Source organism: Lactuca serriola, chromosome 1, assembly GCF_051521515.1.
Source record: "Lactuca serriola cultivar US96UC23 chromosome 1, Lser_US96UC23_V15, whole genome shotgun sequence".
Taxonomy (NCBI): domain Eukaryota; kingdom Viridiplantae; phylum Streptophyta; class Magnoliopsida; order Asterales; family Asteraceae; genus Lactuca; species Lactuca serriola.
In genome coordinates, this window is record NC_136408.1 from 246,376,332 (window position 1) to 246,394,124 (window position 17,793).

Here is a 17,793-nt window from a genome sequence, read left to right on the forward strand (position 1 = left end):
GCGTATATTGAATTTGCCTTGAAATTTTCCTGTTTTCAGCCCCTCATTGTTTGTAAAATTTACATTTTCAACCCTTTTATTGAATACTTCCCGGTTTGGTCCTTAAATTAATTTTCTTGACATTTTAACACCAAAAATTATTGAAATTAATATTTTTCAGCATATTTTTCATAGAAAACAGTTTAAGTCCCTGAAAATGCAGTTTTCTCGGTTTTAACCCTTCTTTTTCGCAACTTTGACAATTTTGGCCCAAATTGTAAAATTTTTGCAACTTTGGTCCTTTTTAAATTTAAAAAGCATTTTAAACCTTTGAAAAGGACTTGGAACACTTATAGTCCACTTTTTTACATAGAAATGCAGTTTTGGCCCTCCAAATCAGAAAATCTCGCATAATGGGCCTCATTGGGCCGAAAATGTCATTTTTAGCCCATTAAGCTTGAAATTTATGTTTTTAATCCTCTAAATGAGCATATTTCCAGAAATTGTTTTATTGAAACTGTTTTGACACACCTCATCCATCAGAATTCGTGATATGTCAATTTGGGCCCTTAATTTTGTATTTTTCACATTTTAGGTCCAAAATTTGTGTTTTTAACCCAAAGAAAATTGTTACTAAACCACTTAACCATTTTTCTTGAAACACTTTGTATTTAGAATATATTTGAAGCTAAAATCATTTAACACAAGATATATCTCGGTTTTGAGGGGTTTTATGGCTAGATCCAACATTATAACACACAAATGCATACATATAAGCATGGAAATCATACAAGGCATACAAAACACATATAGATCTACACTTTCACTTGTATTCCCCCCCCCCACAAAACTCATAAAAACAGAAAATAGGGGGTATGAAGCTCACCTTGGGTGTGGTTTCGGTTTTTGGAAGAAAAGATGGAGGAAAACTTGATGATTTTTGGCCTTAGCACCTTTCCTTGGTAGATCTCGAGTTTGAGATGGTTCTAGGATGCAAGATCACGATTTTTGCATAGATTAGGAAAGGATTTTGATAACAACAAGAATCTAAATCATAGATCTATGCATAATCTTACCTTAGATGAAGAATTTGTGGAAATTTCCTCTTGAATGCTTCCTAAAACTCGAGATTTTTGAAGAGGGGAGGAAGGAGAGTTCTTGAGTAATCTAGAGAGAATTTGAGAGATTTTTGTGGGTGTGTGTGGGTGTATGGCCGAGAGTGAGAGAGAGGAAGAAGTGAGGTGATCTTTGAAGTGATACTTGCATGGAAGAATGAGATACAATGCATGGATGTCCTTTGGGTAATAGTGAGGTGGCATCCAAAGTCAACACTTCCATTTCTCTTTGGGTTTGGGCCTTGGGCCGAGAATTGGAAAGGGAAAAGAAAAATTTGGGCTTTTTCCCCTTAAGCCCAAAATTAGAGTTAGTTAGGGTGTGTTTTATACCTAAAAGAATGTGGTAGGATTTTCATATTTTTATTGGACTAGTTTAGGTTATTCATGTATCAAGGCTTTTAGTTCATTTCATTCTAGGTCCAACATGACCTAAAATGTTGAATAAAATAAATGTGGGTCCAATTTGAATCCAATTAGGGTTCTAAACCCAAGATAGTCAAATTGGAAGCTTATTGGTCCATTAGGTCCAATAAGGAAGTTGTAGTCCAAAATGGACCTAATTAAGAACTTCTAGTGTTCCCAATTGTTTGATGACTATTTGTAGTATTTGTATGATGTATTTGATTGGAGTTTTTGATTCACATTAGCTTGAATGTATAGATTACATGACACAAAATTTCCAGTTGTGACATCATCCCCCCGTTAGAGGGAATTTCGTCCCGAAATTCTGTTCGAAAGCTAGATTTGAGAATGCTAGAATAGGTGAGGGTACTTTTGCTTCATTTGATCTTCGCGTTCCCAAGTGAATTCTGGCCCACGCTTTGCGTTCCACTGTACCTTCACGATCGGGATGCGACTCTGCTTAGTACGCTTCACCTCCCTGTCCATGATTTCGATTGGTTCTTCGACGAACAGGAGATTCTCATTGATTTCGATTTCGTCAAGAGGAATGACAAGGGTTTCATCTGATTGGCACTTTTTCAGATTAGAGACATGAAACACGGGGTGTACACCGTTTAGTTCCGCGGGTAGTTGTAGTCTGTATGCTACTGGGCCTATTCGGGCGACGATTTCGAAAGGTCCAATGTATCGCGGGTTCAGCTTTCCCCGTTTTCCGAAACGTATAACCCCTTTCCAGGGTGAGACTTTCAACAATACTCGATCACCGACCTGGAATTCTAAGGGCTTCCGCCGTTTGTCAGCGTAGCTCTTTTGTCGGTCGCGCGATGCTTGTAATCGAGCTCTGATCTGAACGATCTTTTCTGTGGTTTCGCGAATGATTTCCGGTCCCGTTAGTGCCCTGTTTGACGTATGCGTTTTTGCTAGCTGGGTGTCACCTACTTCCGCCCAACATAACGGTGATCTACATTTACGCCCGTACAGTGCTTCGAAAGGGGCCACCTTGATGCTCGAATGATAACTATTGTTATATGAGAATTCGATCAACGGTAGGTGGGTATCCCAAGACTTTCCAAAGTCTATCACACAAGCACGAAGCATGTCTTCAAGCGTCTGAATGGTTCGTTCACTTTGACCGTCCGTTTGTGGGTGATATGCGGTGCTCATATCAAGATGAGTTCCCATTGCCTTGTGGAGTGATTGCCAAAAGCGCGATGTGAACCTACTGTCCCTATCCGAGATGATAGATTTTGGCACTCCATGGAGCCTTACGATTTCTCGTAGGTACAAACGCGTCAGTCTCTCCATCTTGTAGGATTCTTTGATTGGCAGGAAATGGGCAGATTTCGTCAGTCGGTCGATTATTACCCATATGGTGTCCAATCCGTCCGACGTCTTGGGCAGCTTGGTCACGAAGTCCATAGAAATCCCCTCCCATTTCCACTCAGGGATTTCTGGTTGCTGTAACAACCCGGAAGGTTTCTGGTACTCCACTTTCACTTTGGCGCACGTAAGGCACTTACCAACATAAGTCGCGATTTCCGCCTTCATGTTAGGCCACCAATAGTGTTGTTTAATGTCCAAATACATCTTGTCCGAACCGGGATGAATGGAGTATCGTGTCTTGTGGGCTTCCTTCATAACGGTCTCCCTAAATCCTCCGATTTTTGGGACCCAAATACGGTTCATAAAGTAGTATACCCCATTCTCCTTGACTTCTAGGTTCTTCTCCATCCCGCGTAATGCCTCGCTAGTTCTATTTTCCGCTTTCATAGCCTCTGCCTGGACTGATGCAATTTGAGTGGCCAGATGAGACTGAATGGTTATCGAGTGCGTTTTCGTACGACGATTAGAGTACTCCTTCCGACTCAATGCATCGGCTACCACGTTGGCTTTGCCTGGATGGTACTTGATCTCGCATTCGTAGTCGTTTAGCAATTCCACCCATCTTCGTTGTCTCATGTTCAGCTCCTTCTGATTCAAGATGTGCTGGAGGCTCTTGTGGTCCGTGAAGATGGTGCACTTTGTACCGTACAGGTAGTGCCTCCAAATTTTTAGGGCGAAGACCACGGCTCCCAGTTCTAGGTCATGGGTCGTGTAATTTACTTCGTGCGTCTTTAGTTGGCGGGACGCATATGCTATCACTCTTCCACGTTGCATGAGAACGCAACCTAAGCCCTGATTTGACGCGTCACAGTAAACTACAAAATCTTCCGTTCCTTCGGGTAGAGATAGTACATGTGCGCTACAAAGAGCTTGCTTCAAGGTTCGAAACGCAATTTCTTGTCGGTCTGTCCACTTGAATGGCACGCCCTTTTGCGTAAGCAAGGTAAGCGGCTTGGCGATCTTAGAGAAGTTTTGGATGAATCTCCTATAGTAGCCTGCTAGGCCTAAGAACTGACGAATTTCGGTGGGCGTAGTCGGAGTTGCCCATCCTTCCACAGCTTTGACCTTAGAAGGATCCACATGAATTCCGTCTTGGCTTACTACGTGGCCTAGGAAGTTCACACTCCGGAGCCAGAACTCGCACTTGGAGAGTTTGGCGTACAGCTTTTCCGTTCGCAGAGTTTCTAGGATCTGTCGGAGATGTTGTCCATGCTCCTCTTTGTTTCGAGAATAGACGAGGATGTCGTCGATAAACACAATGACGAAGTTGTCCAAGAACGGTCGACAGATTCGATTCATTAGGTCCATAAATGCGGCGGGTGCATTTGTTAGACCGAAGGGCATTACGACGAATTCATAATGTCCGTAGCGGGTTCGGAAAGCGGTTTTAGGAATATCCTCTTCTCGGACTTTGAGTTGATGGTATCCGGACCGTAAATCTATTTTAGAAAAATAACTAGCTCCTTGGAGCTGGTCGAATAGATCATCGATTCGTGGGAGTGGGTAGCGGTTTTTGACAGTGAGTTTATTTAACTCCCTGTAATCGATGCACATTCTGAAAGATCCATCCTTCTTTTTGACAAAGAGTACCGGAGCTCCCCATGGCGAGTAGCTAGGTCGGATAAATCCCTTGTCCAGAAGCTCACTGAGTTGGCTGGACAATTCCTGCATTTCAGCAGGAGCCAATCGATATGGTGATTTAGCAAGAGGAGTTGCTCCTGGAACGAGGTCGATTCGGAACTCAACTTGTCTCTCTGGGGGTACTCCTGGAAGATCTTCGGGAAACACGTCCGAAAATTCACATGCTACTGGAATGTCTTGGATGTTAGTTTCTTCTTTGGTCTTGTCCACTATGTGAGCCAAGAATGCCAAATTGTTCTTTCGCAAGTGTTTTTGTGCTTTGATGCACGAGATGAGACGAAGATTTGTACTGGGTTTGTCTCCGTAAATTACTAGGGTCTCGTGATTTGGGATACGAAGGCGAATGGCCTTCTCATGGCACATAATCTCAGCATGGTGGGGGCTTAACCAATCCATGCCGATAATCACATCGAAACTCCTAATTGATACTGGCATCAGATCTATTCGTAAGACATGTTGGTTGAGGGTTAGGGTACATCCGATGTAGATCTCCCTAGTGGATTCGGTTTTCCCATTGGCCATTTCCACCGTATAGGTTTCATTTAGCTTCTGGGGTTGTTGTTTTAATAAATGTTTAAACTTCTCGCTTACGAAACTTCGCTCCGCTCCGGTATCAAATAAGATGCATGCATAAGTGTGATTTAGGAGAAACGTACCGGTCACAACTGCGGGGTCCTGAACTGCATCACTCTGACCCATAGTTAGCATTCTTCCTGCTCCTCTGTTTCCTGAGTTGTTGTTGTTAGGGCAATCCCGACGGAAGTGTCCCGTCCTTCCGCACCCGAAACAGGTGTGGCTAGGCCCTGCATTGTTGCTGCCGGCATTGGTGTTGTTGTTATTGCGGTGGTTGTTGTTGTTCTGGTTGTTTCCCTGACTCTGGTTCTGAGAAGGATAAGTCCTGCAGAACCTTGCAGTGTGTCCCCTTCGGTTGCAACTGGTGCAATGGAACTCCCTACATTCTCCTTGGTGATGGAAACCGCACTTGTTGCATTTGGGAAGATTACCGGAATAGGGTCTTGAAGCATTTGAAGCAGCTGAGGCTGGAGCATGTGGTGTGGCTGGAACCGGCGCAGTGACAGCGTTGACTGCCATTGTTTGCTGCTTTTTAGAGGTCTCGGGGCCCTGACGCCCCTTTCTCTTGTTGTTCCGCCCTTTCTTGCCATCATCCTCCTTTTTCTTCTCAGTCTCCACTGGCTTCTCGCCCTTTTTGTGGTTATGATCATATAGCCTCTTTGCCAATCTCTTTGCACTGTCAAACGTTTCAGGGTTCGCAGCTATCACATTCCCTTGAATGGGGGATGTCAGTCCCCAGATGAATCGTTCAATCTTCTTTCCTTCTGATGTAATCATACCCGGGCACAACAGAGATAGTTCGCTAAATCTCGTTATGTAGGCATCAATGTTCCCATTCTGCACAGTGAGATTCCATAGTTCCTGTTCCATCTTTTGTATTTCGCCTCGGGGGCAGTACTCAGCCATTAACATTTCTTTCATTTCTGCCCAGGGAATAGAGTTGGGGACAGGGAGCGTCATAGCTTCTACGTGTCCATTCCACCAAGTGAGTGCTTGGTCCACAAAAGTGCAGGCCGCGAACTTCACTTTCATCTGCTCGGGGCACTCGCATATCTCGAATACCGACTCTACCTTCTCGATCCATCGCTTTAGGGTAATCACTCCTCCAGTGTCGTTGAAAGTTCGGGGTTTGGCGTTCGAAAAATCCTTGTAGGTGCACGCTTTAGTGGGTCATTGGTTCGTCCCGTTGTTCGAACTTCCGGATCCTTTCCCGTTACCTCCTCCGTTGTTCCCTCGGTGAAGTTGCGCCATAGCTGCTGTGAACGCAGCAGACACGGCTGCCTGGAAAGCAGTGGTGTCAACTTCGGGCGGGGTTAGTTTGGGATTTCCGCGAGTAGCTGGGCGAGGCATCTTTCTGTCATGAAACGGAAAGATGTTGAGTGTACGTGGTTTCTGTGAGGTTGCGATCCTACTAACTGGGTGTATGATACGAACCTAAACATTACTACCATCGAGCATACAATCATAACGTCTCAACACATAACAACTGGTAATATCATAGCAAAACACACAAAAGTTCATTAATATTATCTGCATGTAATACAAGAAAATTTGCTCGTAGGAGCATACATACGTGACACTAATCCGACAGCATAACGGCTCCATGAGTAGTGTAGTCACTTAAACATAGAGCCGGAGTACATAACATAGTTCCTAATGATCTACTATGATAAGTCTATCCCTAACCGCGATGAGCTGCGTCAGGAGGTGGTGCCGAGGTCATATGCCGAAATGTTGCGCCAGTAGTTGCGCCATCTCTGCCATGTCTCCAATAACCTCATCCCTCTCATGCTCTGCTTGCACTGCCCGAGCCTCCATAGCATACAGCTGTTGTCGCAGTGCGGCGATCTCAGCTTCGAGGGAACGGTTCTCTCTTGGGGGGTTCGCTGGTGGAGCGGGGTGATCTGGTTGTGCCTCGTTCTCGCATGGCGGGACGGGGTCCTGGTCCCCGATCTGGCCGTCTTCGTCGTCATCATCGAGCTCTCCAAATTCGTAGACAGTGTCTACGTATTCGTCGGGTCCGACGTCGTGTGCTTCCCCTGGATTCTCTCCCGGCTCATCCACAAGCATCCCGTGAGCTACTAGGACCTGATGAAACTGGATACCCTGCTGCTCCTCCTCAGGCTCCTCCTCCTCTAGCCACCCGTTGTTTCCCTGATTAGGGAAGTAGGGGTCTCCAGGGTGATGAAAGCCAGCCATGCTGTCTGCGCGAGTACGTAAATATGCTAACATTATTCCTAGGATGCTATGACTATTGTACAGACTAAGCAAACATTCTCTTTTTGGGTGATAAAGGGTATAGTTTTAGGTTCCCTAGCTATCCCGATCTCATCAAGACGTGTGTTAGTTTTACCTTGGAGAGAATGTAGTTGATCAGGCTACATTCACTCCTTGGTATCACTAAGAACAGTCCCGAATTAACCGAGATACCAGTGTTATTGTGTTTGATTCAGCGTTAGGTCCTTATCCCTAATGCAAGCAAGTGTGTTTTATTTACTTGTTTTGTTCAGAGTTATGTTAGTCCCTCTTTTTGGTTTATAGTTGCATATCAATGTGTGGCTCGACATGCTAGTTCACTATAAACAAAGCTCTGATACCAACCTGTCACACCCCCGAACCAAACGGCGGAAACGTCCGGGGGCTGTCGTGACTCAATTGAATACCATAACATTGAATATATATGAAACATAACAACATTCGTCACCATTCATTAATATAGTACAACCAGTAGCGTTTACATGAAATACATTGTTTAAACATTACATTCCAAAAATAAATTGTTCGATTCGTACATAAATAAACTGCAAGCCATCACTGAATATGATTTCCTTTGATTCACTGGTTCCCTAAGAATACAAGTATTTTGAAAAACGTCAACATATGAAATGTTGGTGAGTTCATAAGTAGTTTTTGAAATCCAATGTTTTGTATTATTTGAAAATCACCAGAAAATCCGATATTTTCTGAAAATAGTATAGTAAAAAAAAAGGTGTGAAGATCCATAGGTATGCTTGTTTGATTTTATACTTGTAAAAATTGTTCATTAAAATTGTATGCATTTCGAATCCGTATGTATTGAAAACCCTAGGAAAACCCGATGTTTTCCTAATTTCTTAAATTACATGAAGTTACATTGAAACCATTGCATAGCGTATAGTGTCAGTCCCAGGCGACGTTGGATTATTTTTGAGCATGATTAATTACTACAAACCCGCATTACACAAACGCCCAGTTTATAGCTATACTAACGATCCCGAAGGCGTCGTCCGTACTAATCACGTTATCCAATCGCCCTGACTAGGTGTAGTCCCACATCCGAAGAGAGAGAGGACACGAAGACCTCGATGACTCCATTAACCGGTTAGGGATAAAAATGTACGAGGGGTCCCAGACCCGCCTCGCATGAAATGTAGACTTTACTAGCAATACCAAAGGACCCTTGGGGACCAGTAGTATACAAGCCATTGAAAGTCCCTCTACGTTGTGCCAAGTCGGTGAAACCCAACACTTCGTAGAAAAAAAAATGTCTTCGGGCCTTAAGATCAGGTCATTGGGCTAGCTAGGCCCAACAAACAAGATTTTACACTTTTGGGGCCCAAAGATGGTGCGTAGACGTCTGTGCACACTCGCATGTAAATTGAGTTCCCAAACGTTATTTGTATGAATCGTAGTGTCGTCGTGTTAGTAGTTTCGGATTTTCATTGGTTCGAGACCGAACCAATTCGTTTCACAACGATTTTGGTATTGTAGTGTATTGTATTTCGTCGATAGTCGCGGTGCCATTATTTGATCAAATTGCGTATATTGAATTTGCCTTGAAATTTTCCTGTTTTCAGCCCCTCATTGTTTGTAAAATTTACATTTTCAACCCTTTTATTGAATACTTCCCGGTTTGGTCCTTAAATTAATTTTCTTGACATTTTAACACCAAAAATTATTGAAATTAATATTTTTCAGCATATTTTTCATAGAAAACAGTTTAAGTCCCTGAAAATGCAGTTTTCTCGGTTTTAACCCTTCTTTTTCGCAACTTTGACAATTTTGGCCCAAATTGTAAAATTTTTGCAACTTTGGTCCTTTTTAAATTTAAAAAGCATTTTAAACCTTTGAAAAGGACTTGGAACACTTATAGTCCACTTTTTTACAGAGAAATGCAGTTTTGGCCCTCCAAATCAGAAAATCTCGCATAATGGGCCTCATTGGGCCGAAAATGTCATTTTTAGCCCATTAAGCTTGAAATTTATGTTTTTAATCCTCTAAATGAGCATATTTCCAGAAATTGTTTTATTGAAACTGTTTTGACACACCTCATCCATCAGAATTCGTGATATGTCAATTTGGGCCCTTAATTTTGTATTTTTCACATTTTAGGTCCAAAATTTGTGTTTTTAACCCAAAGAAAATTGTTACTAAACCACTTAACCATTTTTCTTGAAACACTTTGTATTTAGAATATATTTGAAGCTAAAATCATTTAACACAAGATATATCTCGGTTTTGAGGGGTTTTATGGCTAGATCCAACATTATAACACACAAATGCATACATATAAGCATGGAAATCATACAAGGCATACAAAACACATATAGATCTACACTTTCACTTGTATTCCCCCCCCCCCCCCACAAAACTCATAAAAACAGAAAATAGGGGGTATGAAGCTCACCTTGGGTGTGGTTTCGGTTTTTGGAAGAAAAGATGGAGGAAAACTTGATGATTTTTGGCCTTAGCACCTTTCCTTGGTAGATCTCGAGTTTGAGATGGTTCTAGGATGCAAGATCACGATTTTTGCATAGATTAGGAAAGGATTTTGATAACAACAAGAATCTAAATCATAGATCTATGCATAATCTTACCTTAGATGAAGAATTTGTGGAAATTTCCTCTTGAATGCTTCCTAAAACTCGAGATTTTTGAAGAGGGGAGGAAGGAGAGTTCTTGAGTAATCTAGAGAGAATTTGAGAGATTTTTGTGGGTGTGTGTGGGTGTATGGCCGAGAGTGAGAGAGAGGAAGAAGTGAGGTGATCTTTGAAGTGATACTTGCATGGAAGAATGAGATACAATGCATGGATGTCCTTTGGGTAATAGTGAGGTGGCATCCAAAGTCAACACTTCCATTTCTCTTTGGGTTTGGGCCTTGGGCCGAGAATTGGAAAGGGAAAAGAAAAATTTGGGCTTTTTCCCCTTAAGCCCAAAATTAGAGTTAGTTAGGGTGTGTTTTATACCTAAAAGAATGTGGTAGGATTTTCATATTTTTATTGGACTAGTTTAGGTTATTCATGTATCAAGGCTTTTAGTTCATTTCATTCTAGGTCCAACATGACCTAAAATGTTGAATAAAATAAATGTGGGTCCAATTTGAATCCAATTAGGGTTCTAAACCCAAGATAGTCAAATTGGAAGCTTATTGGTCCATTAGGTCCAATAAGGAAGTTGTAGTCCAAAATGGACCTAATTAAGAACTTCTAGTGTTCCCAATTGTTTGATGACTATTTGTAGTATTTGTATGATGTATTTGATTGGAGTTTTTGATTCACATTAGCTTGAATGTATAGATTACATGACACAAAATTTCCAGTTGTGACAGAAATCCTAAGTGTACTCATGTATCATGTAAGGTACTGGTATAGACTAATGAATGAACTGACTCTTGTGTGATTCCTTGTAATAGGAATAATGTTTGATATCTTCTAACTATCCCTATGATAGTTAACTGAAAGGTAATTAGTTGTTCAAGTAGGTTTATACACCCTTGCTACACAAGAGTGTGGGAAACTAAATGAAGGATGAAAACTATAATTTCTAACATGTATATGAACATAAGTGTATAAGTATAGTTTTGTTCAAGAAGGTAAAAGTAATGGTTTGGTAAGATATCTAAGAGTTTTGAACAATAATTAAGAATGACTTGATGTCATTTTAATAAACATTTCAAAAGTAATACTTTTGTTATCAAGGTATTTTAAGATAGAAAACCATTTCATGTATCACCTTTTGAAGTATGTGAAATCTACTGAGTGAAAACACAGTTATAAAATACATAAGATTGATTTAATAACATATTGTTTTCTACTTGTATTCCCCCCCTCCCATTAAAGCATTTAAAATCATTTAAAATATTGATTAAGGGGTATGAACTCACCTGTTGTGGGTGATACGGATGAACTGATGAGGTAGGACTGCTAGGTGTCAATTGGAGACTTTAGACACACACAATGGTCCTAGTTACATATGAAGACATATGTATATAAACAATTAGTGATTATAACACTAATTAAACATGTATAAACATCCTAATGCGAGGAAAACACTTTTGGTCAAGTGCTAGGAGGCTAATTGGTTGCAATAAAGGAGTGCAAGACCTCTAAAGGGAGTTTATGGCCAAATGACCATATGTTTTGGAGTTTACGGCCCAGGGGAGTAAACTCCTTGCCGTAAACTCTCAATAAAGTCCCTAAATGAAGCCTAACATTTATACAACTCATGTGGTGAATTGCTTCTAGGCTTAAACAAGTGTTTGGGCTTCCTATTAACTCCTTTGAGGAGTTCACGGCCCTGGGACCATATCCCATGGAGATTACGGCCGTAATCTCCTTTGGGAGGAGGTTTATGGTGTTTTCAAGTCATTAATTTCACTAGGAATAAAGCTAGGCTTTTGTACTTGGCTTTAGAAGAGTTTATGGCACCATTTGGCACCATTTTATGGAGTTCACGACCCTAGAACCTTTTGGGCCGTGAACACCTTACTCTTGGTGTTCTAAGTGTGTTTGCTACTCCTAAACTCATTTAGGTACATGCCCAAATTATTCTCTTGGCTTAAGGAGGATTTTTAAGGCATTTTGGCACCTAAACATGGAGTTCACAGCCCAAGAACTTCCTTGGCCGTGAACTCACTTCTTTCCTTAGTTTCTAATTGATTTGGGGTCTAAAACATGTAATGGAGGCTTCTACTTTGAGTTCCAAGGCTTTGAGGGGCATTGGGACACTTTTGGCCCTTAAAATGGAGTTTACTTCCCAAGGTGTTCTTGGGCGGTAAACTCCCAAATCTTGGGGTTTTGGTCCGATTTTGATGTTTCTAAACACAATCTAAGCTATATAATATAACTAGATCGAAGTACTCACAATTTGGGATAAAAACCCGAAGATCCGTGAGAGAGAATTTTTGGCTTTTCTCTAATTGGAAATGTAACTAATGAATAAATATGGTTCAATTTTCTATATATAGTCCTGAGATTTTTGGTAGAAAATATTTTATTCCCGGAATAAACTCTAATATCATAGAGTATTGGAATAACAGTGTTGCACAAAACCCTAGTGCATCCACTCTCCTGATATCTCCTTAAGTGTTAAACCTGAAATACTCAAACTTATACCTAAAGTTTGGAATTTTGCTGAAACTGTTCTAACTTCTATTGGCTTGATATTGTTTGTTCATAATGGAAATTTCGGGTTGTCACAAGTATGAATAAAGAATCCATGGATGAAGATAGAAAAGTAGATTTCTAATTTCTAATCGTAACTAAATCTTCACTTTTTTGAACCCTGTGAATTGTGTGAAAGTAGGATACTCCAAATTCGGGAGTCAAAAAGTTTTATAAAACGTTCTTGGTGGAAAAAAATGTGAATGAAAGATACCACTGAATTGAATTGGGTCCAGGAATCTAAGAAATAGTGAGAATTCTTGATCTCTCTCAATTCTAAAATCCAGGACTTGAATTCATGTCCTGTCATTAAATTCTTCCTGATTTATTAGAACCAAAAGAATTCCATTTAAGCATCTCATTGCTTTAGTTGAAAGATTCCATTTGAATTGGAATCTGGTCATTCACTATGACCCGCTAAGCATCCATGGCTGAATGGTTAAAGCACCTCCACTAGCAGGTTTTTTCGGAAAACTCTATTTATTCTGGTGTGGATGGCAGGCAGGCCTATATTTCTTGGTTTTATTAGGACTCCTTACAAGCGTTGTTTCTATCTACTATTATCTAAAAATAATCAAGTTATTAATGACTGGACGAAACCAAGAAATAACCCCTCACGTGCGAAATTATAGAAGATCCCCTTTAAGATCAAACAATTCCATCGAATTGAGTATGATTGTATGTGTGATAGCATCTACTATACCATGAATATCAATGAATCCGATTATTGCAATTGCTCAGGATACCCTTTTTTAGTTTCTAGGGTCTATTTCTTAGTTCAAGATCCCTCTTACTAACTGGAATCAAAGAATTAGTAGATATGTTCTGCCCAAAATGGTAATGGGCTTGGGTTATGAACTTATAATCTATAATCTGATGATCGAGTCGATTCTATGATTATAAGTTCATTTCATACCGGACCAGACCGGAATAGGGTTATATACATTGTCATTGTGAGAAGGGGTCATTTGAGCGTATCTAAATAGATACTATGTTTACATATGGATCCCTAGTTACATTCCATTTAGGATTAGGAATAGGCGTAATCGGACCTGCTTTTTACATATCTCTCGTTATTTGGGACCCTATTCACCTCTTTGGGCTTCTATTGAATCGAGAAATAGGTTTGATTGTCCATCTTTTTGATATATTGGATATCTATATTTGATATATTGGATATCTATATAAGGCATTCTCCGGATAATTCAAATCGAAGCAATTGGATGTCTAATTCGGGCCTAGATGACATGACTGATCAATAGAAATACTCCAACACTCCACTTTTATTATATATTCCATACATCACACTAGATAGATATCATATTCATGGAATATGATTCACTTTCAAGATGCCTTGGTGGTGAAATGGTAGACACGCGAGACTCAAAATCTTGTGCTAAAGAGCGTGGAGGTTCGAGTCCTCTTCAAGGCATAATATTGAGAATGCTCATTGAATGAGCAATTCAATAAGAGAGCTCGGATAGCAATACTGATTCGATCCGAGCTTTCTTGGAATAAGTTCGGCAGCGGATCACGAAATCTTGGTCATCTTCTCTATCTAATGAATGGGGAGTCCGCTTTAAAACCGTCCGCCCTGCACCCACCCCCCAAGTATATGCTTCAACAGGAATCACACAAGGGTAGATTATAACTAGTAAAATGACCACCCGTAACCCAGCAGCTAAAGTACATTACATAGCATTACATAGTTCGTTTTAGGGATTGGTGACTTACCCATTCAGTGACTTTGGTACTGGACGTTCCCCAAACGGGTACTGTCGGGTCGGGTGAATTCAATAATAGACGCCTGTTGGCATTCCAGCCTTCCTTTGCCTTTCATGGCCACATATCTTTCTGGCTAAGGAATAAGAAATCCTTATCCTGTTCCATGAATCCAATTTGCATTTCATCCGGGAAAAGCCATCTTTTTCTCAACAATGCCTTTGTCATTTGATCTAATAGTGTTCCGTTAGATAGGAACAGATTTGATAAATACTGATAACTCTCGGATAGAGTATTAGAACGGAAAGATCCATTAGATAATGAACGATTGGTTCTAAGCCATCCCTGGCGATTAATCAACAATTCGAAGTGCTTTTCTTGCGTCTTCTTGATAAACCAACATTTATATAGAGATGTAGGACGATTTTTTTGGGGAGTAAGAAGCCCCTTTGACATCTCTTCATCTGCAAATAATTCTCGATGTGAAAACACAGAGACAAAGGGTTGAGCTTTGAATAGGAAAAAGAGTGGATCTACAGGGTCCCAAATGAATTGGCTTATTCGAAAAAAGCCTTGTTCTTTGGAAGATATATCTCGTGTCTGGTACTGCACGGTTCCACTCTGCAATAACTCTGAATCATTCTCTTGAAGCTCATCCTCTTCATCATAAATGATCAGCTTGCCCCGAAATGACATGGAGCAATAGGGAAATCCCAATTCATTGGGCCTTTTGATACAATCAAATAGAAAGCCCCAAGGGCGCCATATTCTAGGAGCCCAAACTATGTGATTGAATAAATCCTCCTCTATCTGTTGCCGCTCGTCCCCCTCTTCAAACTCCGATTCATCTTTTTCATAGAGAAATCTCTAATCAAGGATAGAACAAGATCCATTTTGCATCATATCTAAGGGATTCCTTGGTTCGGGTCAAAGAAGCAATGTCACTCGATCCTTATCAAACTGACTGCATGTCCGTGAGGATCCCACCAGAGCGCCTTCCACTTCTAATAGGCCACGAACTAGACCAGAATCATTCTCAACGAGTCCATAAGGAGTGATCCCATTTTTTTCATCGGGTCCGGGTAGAGACCAAAGATCTTGAGTGACCGATCCGGCAGAACAACTCAAAAGATAAAGAAGTATTGTTAATTTCTTCATGCTCGTTCCAAGTTCAAAGTACCAATTGTACAAATAATAATCCACTTCGTTACATGATTTCTTTTTCATATAGATAGATATAGGATCTATGGGGCAATTACTTAAAAGTACATTTTGTGCTACAACCCTTCCTATCTTATAGAAAAGGATTCCATGATCCTGGACCGATCTTACCTGGGATCGCAAATCCCAAATTTGTCTATGAAGAGCGGATCTAATTGTATTAGTATCTATAATTGATTTATTCTGTGTAATACTAATCGATAGGGGCCTTATTGGTAAGTGCTACAAGATCTCGTGCATTGGAACCCATGGTTATGGACCCGAATCCATTAGTATGGAACATTTTCTTTTCCAAGTGAAATCCCCTAGGATATGAAAGAGTGAAAAAGTGCTTTCGTTGTTGTGGAATAAGAAGCCTTCGTATCTTAATGCACGTATTTAATTTATTCGGAGCTATTACAGCGGGATCCACTTTTTGGGGAATATGAGTCGAAGCAATAACAAGAATATTTCTAGTTTCATAATCCCTGGAGAGAAGGTTCACTAATAGACCTGGGGACAAGTAATTCGACTCATTCACATCCAGATCATGAATGTTTGGAATCCATATTATGCAAGGAGACATTGCTTTTGCTAATTCGAATTGAAGGGTGATATAAAGTAGGTCTTCATCTTCAGGCATCATATCCATAGTTAGCGCATTCATGCTAGTTAGCAGTTCCAGCTCCATATCAAGGATATCGTCACTAGCATCAATATCGTCACTAGCATCACTATCGTCACTAGCATCAACATCAATATTATCAAAACCTTAAGACTTGTTATCCAGGGACTTGTTCAGAAATACCGTAATGAAAGGAAGATAGGAGTTTTTCGCTAGGTATTTGACCAAATAAGATCGTCCAGTTCCTATAGAACCTATTACTAAAGTACCCCTAGAGAGGGATAAGGCTAAACGGAGCGAAAAGGGTTTTCCATGAGATGGGAAATTCAAACTATTAGCCCCACACGAAGTTTGTGAATAAGTGATTGTCTGATAATGAGCAAGGAATATTCGTCTTTCTGCTAAAGAGGATGTATTGAACTCATAATTCATTAGATACTTTTTATGAATGTCAACTAAGTATCGTAAGTAAATTGCTCCCGGTTGTTCAATCATTTGATAATCAGAGTCATTCTTTGAGAAATGATCACTATGAGTCAGACTCAATAAAATTTGATCAATCCTTTTTTCTGTCGTTAAGGTGGAGAACTGAATCAAGAATTCTCTTTTTTCATCGTCAATCGAATCACTGTTTGCAACCCAGAATTCTATTTTATCATCAATCCAGTCTCCGTTCACGTTTTTTAATCAAAATTATAATCTATATAATAAAATAAAACGAGGAATCAAAAAATTATAAAAGTAATAATAATTTTATGAGCAAGAGATATTAAAAACCTAAAAGGCTCTCTTTTATAATTTTAATAATAGTGATGTTCATATGTATTTGATTTCTTTTTTACATAAATATATATGTACTTTCTATTTTTCAACATATATTGGCAATGTAATTTTATTTTTTTTATCCAAAATGATAATGTATTTTTATTTTTAACTAAAAATAACAACATACTTTATTTTTAACCTAAAGCGTAATGAATTTATTTTTCACCCAAAACAACAAATCAAGGTTGTTAAGACAGGGATCTTATATGGAATCGTTTTTCGTTTTGCAAGATCGTGATCGTGATCGTAAAATCGAATCAAATCGTAAGACTCTACCAAAAGCAATTTAAAACATAAAAAATACATATTCATCCATCAAGTGAACAATAAATATTGTAAAACATGAGAAATACATTTTTAATACATCATTTAATCACTAAAACGAAAAACGACCCAAGTAAGTCGGGATCAATTTACCTACGTGAGATCATAGGATCCTACGATCAGGTTCACAATTTTAACAATCTCGAAAAAATAAGAAACAATTTTTCGAAAGTGTAGTATCATCGCCACTGTATTCGCCGTCCAACTCCATCTCACATTAAAATATATTTTCTAAAAAATAAAATATACATTTCGATCATCAAATTTCAGATTTTAAATAAACTTTGCCGAAAAAAACTAATTGACAAAACAAGCTATTCGGCACCCACTGCTTTGCATGATTAATAACGACATTGAAGTTTATACATCAAATGTGATATATAAAAAAGTATTACACGATTAATAATACACAATTAAACATGTTTTCATGTATATTTGTAAATAATCCAAACATTTCATTTTTAATTTTAATTAATTTCGTTTCTATTAGCATGACTCTTAGTGATAATTGTTTAGATGTAATAAATTATTTGCATAAAAGAAATAATTGACTCAAGAAATTGATTTTTGACGAAAAAAATCG